Below are 10,552 nucleotides of genomic sequence, written 5' to 3' on the forward strand. Positions count from 1 at the left end.
GAACGTGGAGGGTTTTCCTAAAATACTGTGCATGATAATTGTTGATGTATAAATGTCTAATCTGTACTTCTAGAAATGACAAGTTTGATTTAAATAAAAATGTTAAACAAAAAAAAAAGTTAGAATGTTTGTCTTCCTTAAATCATGAGGCCCCATAGTGTATTTGTTTCGTGTTTTAAAAATCATCTTAAAGCTAAGAGCCACTTCAGAGTGAGGTCGAGAGGAAGGGAGATAGACGTGACAATAGCACAGGCATTGACTGCTTCAGGGCGGTGCTATCTCTCAATGTCACTGCTGTGACACGTTAGCATTTAATGTACGACCAGTATGGTGATGCATGAGCCACAGTCTGTTTGTCATCATCTTGCTTTCAAAGTCCCTACCTGGAAAGATTTGATTTCACATCCGCTGATCAAAAAGGGAAATCCCAATCATCCAAAAAATGATATAGGGCCATATGTATCAAGCCACATTGACTTCGCAAACGCCGAAATTCGCAGAATTTCGGCGTTTGCGAATGCAATTTGGCCTAATGGTATTTATCAAGGAAATCAGCTTGCAAAATAAGGAATCGCAAAATTTGCGGTTCCTTATTTTGCAATTGCATTTAAGGAATCGCAAATTTTGCGATTCCTTAAATGCAATGTAAGAAGCCCAAAAAAATTGCAAATTGGCCTTAAGGAATCGCAAATTACCACCAACTTCTAGTTGGTGGTAAGTTGCGAATTCCTTGAAAAATTGAAAATTGAAAAAAAGTGCCATGTTACGCACATACATGCCCTTAGGGCATGTATGTGCTCCACATGTGCACCCATGCATATTTCAGGGGTGCAACAGGGTGTCCTTTGGACACCCCTGCACCCTTGAAAATATTCTCAATTTGCGATGAGCAAATTGCGAATCGCAAATTTCCCATTCATTCTTATGGGCCTCCTGGCCAATAGAAATGAATGGGAAAGTATTCCTTAAATGCGAATTCGCAAAATGCGAATTCGCAATTAAGGAATATCAAGAATTCGCTAAAAAAATTGCTTGATACATAGCAATTAGCGATTCTGAAATAGCGATTCTGAAATAGCGATTTCTTAAAAATCGCTATTACAGAATCGCTAATTGCTACCTTCATACATATGGCTCATAGTCACTGCCTTCATAAGCAGCAATTCTGAAATGTTTTCTAAATTAAAATTGACATATGTTGAAGATTGGTTGTCAAAGTATAAGTTATTACTATTCTACCAAACGAGATCCAGGAGGGGAATGAAATAATAGATATTATACATGCTCTAAACATGTTAAGTCAACAAACCTGCGTACTCCATGATCAGAACTCTTTCATTGCTTCTTTGACTGCTCAGAAGCATATGACAGAGTCAACAGAAATTTCCTTTTCAGGAAACATACACCTTGGGTAATTCCAAGTGACTGGTTATGACATTTCAAATTCTATATATCGATAACTGCATCCTTATTCATGTAGTGTAAAAGACAGATGTTGAAAGACAAAATGTATACTACTCATGGCTTGAAATAGGATTGTGTTTTAACCCCCCTACTTTTCAACTTGTACTCAGGTAGAACTTAAGCCAGCTGTCGACTAACAACACTTTTCCATCAATACTGTGGGCCCAGCAAGGACTGTACTTGTATATGCGCACAATACTGTCTTATTGGTGCAGAATCCAGTAGGTCTGCAGCAGGCCTTAATAGCTCAGAAGAGCTGAACAACGCGTCTGTAAATCAAAGTAAGCTAAAATATTAGTGTTTGACAGATGGAACTGCAGAGCTCTTTGGACAATGAACGGAGAGCCACTAACTAAAGTAGACAGCTATCAACACCTGGGAGTATGTGTGGAAACAAGGGCAGGGATTAAGGGTCAAAGTAACTCTCTGAAAATCGATGTCACTTCCATATTTTATGTACTAAAATATTACACAAGAAGTTCATTGCAATTGTTATTTAAATACTTAGAGTACTAAAGGCCAAATTTGAGTCTGCAATTTTGAGTCTGCAATGTTGTATGGAGCTTTCACATTTCGACTTAACTGGACTATTCCCTCACAGTTTGTGATTAAAGTCCTTAGACCCAAACATACACAGGGTGATTGCAGATCGCGCGGACTCGATTCAGTAAACTACAGGGTTTGCAACTGCAAAAACCCTTTCACATGTGTTCTAACTCCATTTTGTGACTCAGAAATGTTTTCTAAATCACAAATCTAGTTTAAGATTCACTATAAAATTGCAATTTAGTAGGGACGTTAGCAGAGTCCTTTTCTAGCTGTGATTCAGTGACCTATCTGTCAATGGTTGCAACCGTAATTCTGGTTGCAATCCATTGATCAGTTACCAACTCCCATGTTGGGGTGGTATCTGATTTGCAGTGGGGAAGGCGTCCTGTTTAGACACCTTCCCCTTTGGGAATTGTGGTGGCAGCGTCAGGGAGAACAGGTATTGGACCCGAGAATGACTCCCTGCAGCCTCAGTTCCTTTAACAAATTCGGGCTGTTTAAAAAAAGGTTTTCTGTTTTGGAAATCAGCCACAGGGATGGTGTGCTGCTGCTGTCCCTTGCAAGTTACCTTCATCCAAGTTAACATAGCCAATCACAGCAGGGGCGGCTCTAGGCTCATGGCGGCCCTGGGCAGGGAGCGTAGGTAAGGGGGGTCCGGGCGGGGTGGAGCCCCCCGGAGCACAGGAAGGTGTTTTAATAAAACATCCAGAAAAGGGGTTAGATGACCAGTACCTGCGGCTGCTCCTACCCTTCCGAATTCGTCTCAGAACGATAACATTTAGGAGGAGGAGGGTATTGTGACACACAACATGAGGGACTGGCACAGACGGCTGCAGTGCCAGGGCCATGATAGGGGCTCCGGACCCACAGCCCCCCCACAGAGAAAGAATCGGTGACCTCTTTGCCCAGGAACAATTATATCGAATATGGTGTTTTACGCATGGCGGATGGCCACGTCCGTTGCGGACATTGCATAGCCGCCTCGTGCTCATGACACAAGCGTTTAACTTTTGCCAAAATTTAACGCTGGGCTCAACGTGAAAGGCTGAGTGTGGCCTAAAATATGTGCGCCTACTCACAATTATTATTGGTACTGGCAAAGGTTAAAATGGCTAGGTAGGGGCGACATGATTTAAACCAAACGTGGGGCGTGCTCGCGTTTCATAAATGCTGGCAATGGTTACACAGTCAAACATGGTCATTGTAAGCGGGGAAGGGGCCTCCTGAGTTAGAGAAAGTTCCCCGCCCGGCAAAGGTTTACAAAAATGGGCACATGCTATTGCGGTATTATTTAAAGGTGGGGGGGCGAACGCCTCCTGATAAATGAGAGAGGTGGGGGGCGGTAGGCCATCGTCTAATCCTCAGACGGGACACGCAGGGTATCGTGCAGCAAAAAGAATTGGTAAAAAGCCGGTTCAGCTATGGGTGTGTGCCTTGTCTGGCGCAGCGTAGGACAAATGAAGAAGAGGGGTATCGAGCAGCAAGCTCGCTTACCTTACAATGCCGGCCGTAGCTCAGGATTTAGAAAACACCGGTGCCGGTTGAGGAGCCAAAATATAATTGGTGTGCGCGCGAGGACGTATGAACGTGCGACGTCATAATTTCTCACACTTAGGCAGAGTCAGCACAAGACTATAGTATTGGCGTGGCGGTCCCTGGGGTTTGGCGGCCCTGTGCAGGTGCACAGCTTGCACATGCCTAAGGCCGCCACCCCGATCACAGTAGGTCATAACTTGCAACCTGCCTGATGCATATTAATTAGGCATATTAATTAGGTAGCCAGATATGCAAGAGCCCAAATTAAAATGCCAAGTTATTTTCAGAGGATTTCTTTGTGTGTGTGTGGAGGGGGGGGGTGTTGGAAGTCTCAAAGTTCGATTTCCTTGTTTATCCATTTCAGTCTCCATGACTGGATTGAAGCCCTCTAAAACAGTGTGGTCCCAGACGAGCATTGGAGTTTAGTTCGAGTGGCACATAGGCCTTCAGAAATTTCCTTGGCTTTTCTTGTAATACCCCTGCCACAAAAACATGTTGGCTGCACTGCTTAATTTTAGGCAGTGCTTTCCAGTGCTCGACACTGGTACTTAATTGTCAACACCAGCCCTCATTGTCTAATTTAGAGATAAGCACAACAGCAGTTCTTTATTAATTCAACAAACATCACAAATGAGTAACCCATGCCACCAAAGCCAGTCTTATAGCTTTTGGGGTCAGGATTAGTCAGAACTGTCACACTTGTAGGAGTGTGATGATTAGTAGTTATGTTCTACTGTAATTGGCCGCTCTTACAGTGGCACTGGGTAGGCCAAGCAGCAGTAGTCTCCTGTCGAGGGCCCAGGCACTTTTATATTTTTACAAATGAAGCACTGGTGCTTGCGTTTACCCATCTACGTCGAATTTGAAATGGTAAGGTATTCCTCGGGTCCTAGAGCATTAGTGACACATGTGCACCCATGTGGACAGGTGTCATTTACAACATTGAATATGATTACCGTTGACGTGCTGTTAGAGTTTTTGTGCATTTATATCTTTATGTATAATTAACAACGTGCAGAATGTGGTTTAATTCTTGGATATATATGTACATACTGATATAGTGCTATTATTTCTCAAGCAAATTTACTATGACATATAGAAGTGTGTTTTCTTAGTTCATGTAAAGCAGGCCTCAATATGGGACTGGTAGTTTTCAATATCAGAGTTCCCTGCAGGTTTCACTGCTTGTTGTTTCTGCAGCACACAGTCAAGCAGTCATGTTTGTTTATTTCTATTGATCTTGTTCTTGCTGTTCTCAATGAAAATCTTCCTAGCTTAGTCACAAAACAGGATCTTTCTCAATGACCTACAGCTAGATGACTGTAACCTATTCATTCAGTTTCCAGCTGTTTTCCTAGAGTGGGCAGATTCAATATTCATGTAGTGGGAAAGCGCTTGGGTGCTAAGGCAATAAGACGTTTAATAAAAGTGTGCACTGAAAATAGTGTACCAAAACCCTACATTTTGGAAGTGAGCAAGAAGACTTTCCCCAAGACTAAGACACTACTGGTGATGTTGCCTGTTTCTTCATTGATGTTGCTGCTCCTTGGGGCTTAGAATATTTCTGAGATCCACTACCCTGTAATGCTCTATTTTGCTGCGAGCCTACATGGCAAATGACATCATTATAGTGCTGTACCCCTTTTAAAAAATTTGCACTGAAACTCTTACATTTAATCTGTAGATCTAAAACTCTATAAGTAGCAGTACTACTACTATTACTATTTACTTCTACTTCTAGATGTACAGCACAACTATTGAGTGGGCCCTTACTAAATTGGCTGGGAGGTGCCTTTTCTCGGAACACATTGACTCATGAAGAACAAGCTACTTGCCTTCAGTAACACATTATTTGGTAGAGACAATATTTAGCTACAGATTCCTTACCCTGAAGTTTTCCAGGCATCAGACTGGATCCGGAAACTTTTGTGTGAGCAGTACCCCTGCGTTGCAGTCACCTATCTAGGCGCCACCCAGGCGTGCAGATGTCATTTACGTTCCACTTTTTCCATGCCAGAAGCACAGAGCCACGTAGTGAACTATCTAGTCTAGTGTGTGTCAATACTAGGGCATTTTAAAGGGAGCAGGGTGGGTCTGTAAGGAATCTGCAGCTAGATATTGTCTCTACCAGATAATGTGTTACTAAAGGTATGTAACTTGTTTATGTAAATGTAAATGTAAATGTAAATGTAAATGTAAATGTAAATGTAGTATACTTGTAAAGCGCACAGCTGCCCCAGCAACGGGGCGTCCCGGCGCTGTATAACTCTGGGGAACCCGTCCTGGCTTTCCCTGTGGGATGGTCCCTTGCTGGGAGTCCCCAAGGTGGAGCCAGGCATCCCCGGAATTGGTGGGGCCGTTGTGGAGATTAGGCAAGCTAATGCCCAGAGTTGCCGAGTGGAACCCCTGATTAGAGTAAGCACCGAAGCGAGAATTATCAAGTCCGCTGACCAAGGTCCACGACCCTGCCGCGTCGGGAATTGAACCCTGGTCCCGGGCTGACTTCTGCTCTCAGGCCTGCTGCCTCTAACCAGTGAGCCACACTACTCCACTGATAGAGACTTCTAGCTGCAGATTCCTTACCTTTAAATAGATTCCCAAGCCATACTTCCTGGTAGATACCCAAGCCATACTTCCTGGCAGTGGGCTGCGGACAGATTATTGGACTAGAAAGTCCTGCAGGACGGAACGGGTGAAATAGCCGTCCCTGCAGACCTGACTGTCCAGGCAGTAGTGTTTAGCAAGTGTGTGCAGTGAAACCTATGTTGCAGTCTGGCAGATGTTCAGGACTAGCACTCCACGAGCTAACGCCCATAAACCCTCAGCAGCTGCTTCTTATCTAGGGTGTTGCAGATCTTGATACAGATAACAACCCAGCATAAATTGATTTGTTTCTGCAATGCCAGACCCTTTTTTCTCCTACATATCCTACAAAGAGTTTGGTCATCCATCCAGAACTTTTTTTTGTGGTCAAGGTAAAACGGCAATGCTCTTTTTGGATCCAGCCGATGGTGACGCTTCTCTTCCTTAAAAGGATGTGGTGAAGCAAAAAAGGTGGGCAGTGTGACTTACTGACCCAGATGGAATGAGGTGTCTACCTTAGAAAGGAAAGAGGCTCGGTTTCGAGCACCACCTTATCCGGGAATGTCATGAGATAGGGAAGCTTGGAGGATAAAGTCTGCAGCTCACTCACCCTCCAGGCAGATGAAATAGCCACTAGGAATGCTTTTTTGATGGTGAGCAACCTGAGGGGACAATTGTGTAGCGGCTCAAAAAGAGCGCACATGAGGTACATGAGAACTAGGTTGAGATCCCACTGAGGCATAATCAAGGGCTTAGGGGGAAATATATGTACAAGCCCTTTCAAGAACATATTTACAAAAGAGGACTTGAATAAAGAGGGTCGACTGACCGGAGCTGCTATGGTTTGGGTGGAGGACCCTCTCCTACTGCTGCAACAGAATTACCTCCTGAAGGTGCACCCTGATCGGAGGATTTATGCTAATTCGCAGAAGCTTAGGATACCAGACTCTCTGTGCCCAGTTTGGAGCCACAAAAATGACTTGGGCCTGGTCGTTCTTGATCTTCTTGAGGACTCTGGGCAGAAGTGGTATGGGCGGAAAGGCGTATAGGAGGCCTGAGCCCCACTTACGACCAAGCGATAGCCGCCTTGGAAACTCCAATGCACATAACTGCTGACATTGTGCCTTCTCTTCTGAGACTAACAGATCTAGCCAAGGCTCTCCCCATTGTTGAAAGAGATCTTATGCCACTTTCGGCTGGAGATGCCATCAGTGATCTGCTAAGGAGCGATGGCTGAGTTTGTTCGCCCTGGCATTCAGAGAACCTTACACAAAAGGGGAGGGAGGTAGAGGGTATTCGGCAAGGTCCGCCCTCCTTAATTACACAGACAAAGAAAACCCAAGGTCACAGGTTTAGAGACCTAGTCAAATGAAGAGGCTCCCAATCAATATGATCAGGGATTGCCTGTGTTTGAAGATGCTGTCCGGCGGGGAGGCAGGTGCGACTTTCCTTATGTAGAAATAATTTCACAGGGAAACACCGCCCCCCCGAGTCCATGAAGCGTAACTCTGCTTCAAACAAAATACACTACGTGACATAGTGGTCGTATGTATAAATCACGCATGCTTTTATTAGTTGAAGCGTTGTCTTGATTTAATATTTCATTTCCATATTTAGGTTTAATAGGAGTGGCAAACACAGGGCTGGTCCCTGTGTGGTCCTGATGAAGAGCTAGAGGTAGGCTCGAAACATGTTGATCTTACACTGAACTCGGACTCATTACAGCTAGGTTTTTCCGTGTAACACCCCCTTTTAAATATACCAACCTAGGAGCAATGATAAAGTATTTAAGCCCACTAGCAAGGTATTTTTAAATCACTTTCACCCACTCCACCACACTATGCACTACACATAGTCTTCCACTTAAAGTGCTCCTACGTATTTTTTGCAAGTCGTAGCACGCCCCAGTTCATAGAGAACTGGGATGGCCCCATTGATGAAGCATGTCACCGTGGGGAAACCCTGGTGAGTGAGGGGACTCAAGAAAGACATTTTTCTTTCCTGAAGGCAATCCCTGATCATATTGATTGGGAGCCTCTTCCTTTGACTACGTCCCTAAACCCGCAACCTCGGGTTTTCTTTGTCTGTGTAAGTCAGAGAACCTTCCAGGTGTTGAACCACCAGGAACCTGTCCTGCTGTTTCAGCCATGTCCAGAGGCACAGCCATGTCCAGAGGCACAGAGCCTCTTGACAAAGGGCACACGACCCCACACCACCCTGCTTGTTGCAGTACCACATGACAGTCATGTTGTCCATGAACACTGGTACCACCTTCCCCTTGACAGAGGCAAGAAATGCTTTTAACGCCAATGGGGTTGCCCAAAGCTCTTACAAGCTGACGTGGATCCCCAACTCCGCCAGAGACAAGAGTCCTTTGCTCTCCACCTCTCCCAAATATGGTGGAGGGAGGTCCATTTCAGAAACCTCACACCTCCAACTCAATTGTCGTGGATTCATCTCTTCAGAGCTGGGGAGCTCACATTAGAGACCTTTCAACTTATGGTAAGTGTTGTTCTGTGAGGAAACTCTACCATATCAGTATGCTGGAGATGAGAGCTTTTCATCTAGCTCTGAAGTTGTTTATTCTATCTTTATCACCAAAAACGTGCCTATCCTAATGGACAACACTACCATACTGCACTTTGTTCAAATCCAGTGTTGGTTCTAGGGAAGCTCAACAGGTCTGGACTGGGCCTTACAGAGTAGCATATTTTTGACAGCAGTACATATTTGAGCCAGCAGACATTTGCTGGAACAACTCAAGTGGATATTAGACAACTTTGTGCTTCAAAAACATCCCCCATGACCGATGCACTGCAGAAGTACGAGATAAAACACAAAATGTCCAGAGCCCAGGTCCTGTGGCAATGCCCTCCTAATAGACTGGTCAAAATTGTTGGTCTATCCTTTTCCATTGATGCCATTGCTTCCCAAAATCATCATCAAGATGATGCAGTGCGAGATGAAAATAATACTCCTAGCACTATACTGGCCTAGGCAGGGTTGCTATTCAGACCTGCTATTTCTATCACTTTAACCTCACAGGAGGCTTCTAGACAAACTGAACTGACTTTCAAGAATGGTACCACCTCCACCAACAACTGCTTAACTTGACATCCTGGCTTCTGAGTACTTATAAAACTGCCACCAAAATCTTCCTGATGACAGTATGAAGGTCTTGTAAAAAGCAAAAACACCATCAACCTGAAGCTCATATACCTTCATGTAGAAGAGTTTCTTCATTTGGTCTCTCCAGAAACAAAAGGACCAGAAAACTTGCCAAGAATACATGATGCTACCTTATCTACTTTCTTTGGCTAAATCTGGCCTTCAGTTTTCTTCCATAAAGGTACATTTGTCTGCAATCACTGCTGATATCAAAAGTTCTACCCAGTCTTTATTTTTCACTATCCCGGTGATATAGGATTTTCTAGAAGGGTTAAGGACCATTGGGAACCCAATATTGTGATTTCAAATTGATAGGCCCTCCTTTTGAACCAATACACACAACAGGATCTCATAAATATTTCATGGAAAGTTGCCTTCCTTGTTGCCATAGCTTTAGTCAGAAAGTTGATTGAACATCAACATGGTTCAAAAGAGCCATATCTAGACATCCACTAAAGCAAGTTTCCTTAGGACTCGCTCTTCCGTTTTGCCTGAAGTCATTTCTGATTGTCATATTAATCGTACAATCTCTCTTCCCATGTTATTTCCAGACCATTCTACTCGGGCAGAAAGGGTGCTCCATACATTGGATGTAGAGAGCTCCGAAATATTCCTAGGGAAATCTAAATCTATGTGTCATTCTAAACAATTCTTCATAAACCATGGATCATGCCACACAGGTTTGTCTTCCTTTAAGCTAAACCATAGCTAGATAGAGCAGTTCTTGGATAATTTCTTGTTATCAAAAGGCAAATAAGCCCCTATTAGCTACGCCTAGGGATCATTCTACATGTGGGAAAGCATCAACAAGTGCTCTCACATGGAATGACATGAAGGTCAGTTCCCATCTTTGCCAAACATTACTGTTTCGACTCTGACTCTATGGCTGGTCAAACCTCTTTGTGCAGTTTATGTGCTCCTTAATGGTTTTCGCCTCTGTGCAACTGTCCTTCAAACCCTACTCCAAGGTGAGGGCTCTTTTAGTTTGTGGTTCTAGAAAATATGTTTCTGAATATCAGAGAGAATCACACAACAAAGAAGGAATAAATACTTATCTGTAATCCTAATTCTCCATCTTGGTTATTCTCTCTGAATCTGTGCACTACCCTCCCACCTTCCCGTTTACAAAGGATCTTGGTGTAACTACAAGGGTTACATTACATGTTCTTGTGTCTCCTTACAAAGGAACTGCAATTTTTAAAAGTGCAGTGCTTTCATTTGGTATTTTAGTGCTCATTCTTTTGGTGAATAC

General features: G+C 43.8%; 1 protein-coding gene across 1 annotated transcript in view; it reads right to left on the reverse strand.

Annotated features, from left to right (window-relative positions):
• The window catches only part of LOC144783948 (uncharacterized), a 376,042-nt gene that overhangs the window by 19,847 nt on the left and 345,643 nt on the right, over positions 1–10,552 (reverse strand). The window lies entirely within an intron of this gene.

This window comes from Lissotriton helveticus, chromosome 10 (genome assembly GCF_964261635.1).
Source record: "Lissotriton helveticus chromosome 10, aLisHel1.1, whole genome shotgun sequence".
Lineage (NCBI taxonomy): Eukaryota > Metazoa > Chordata > Amphibia > Caudata > Salamandridae > Lissotriton > Lissotriton helveticus.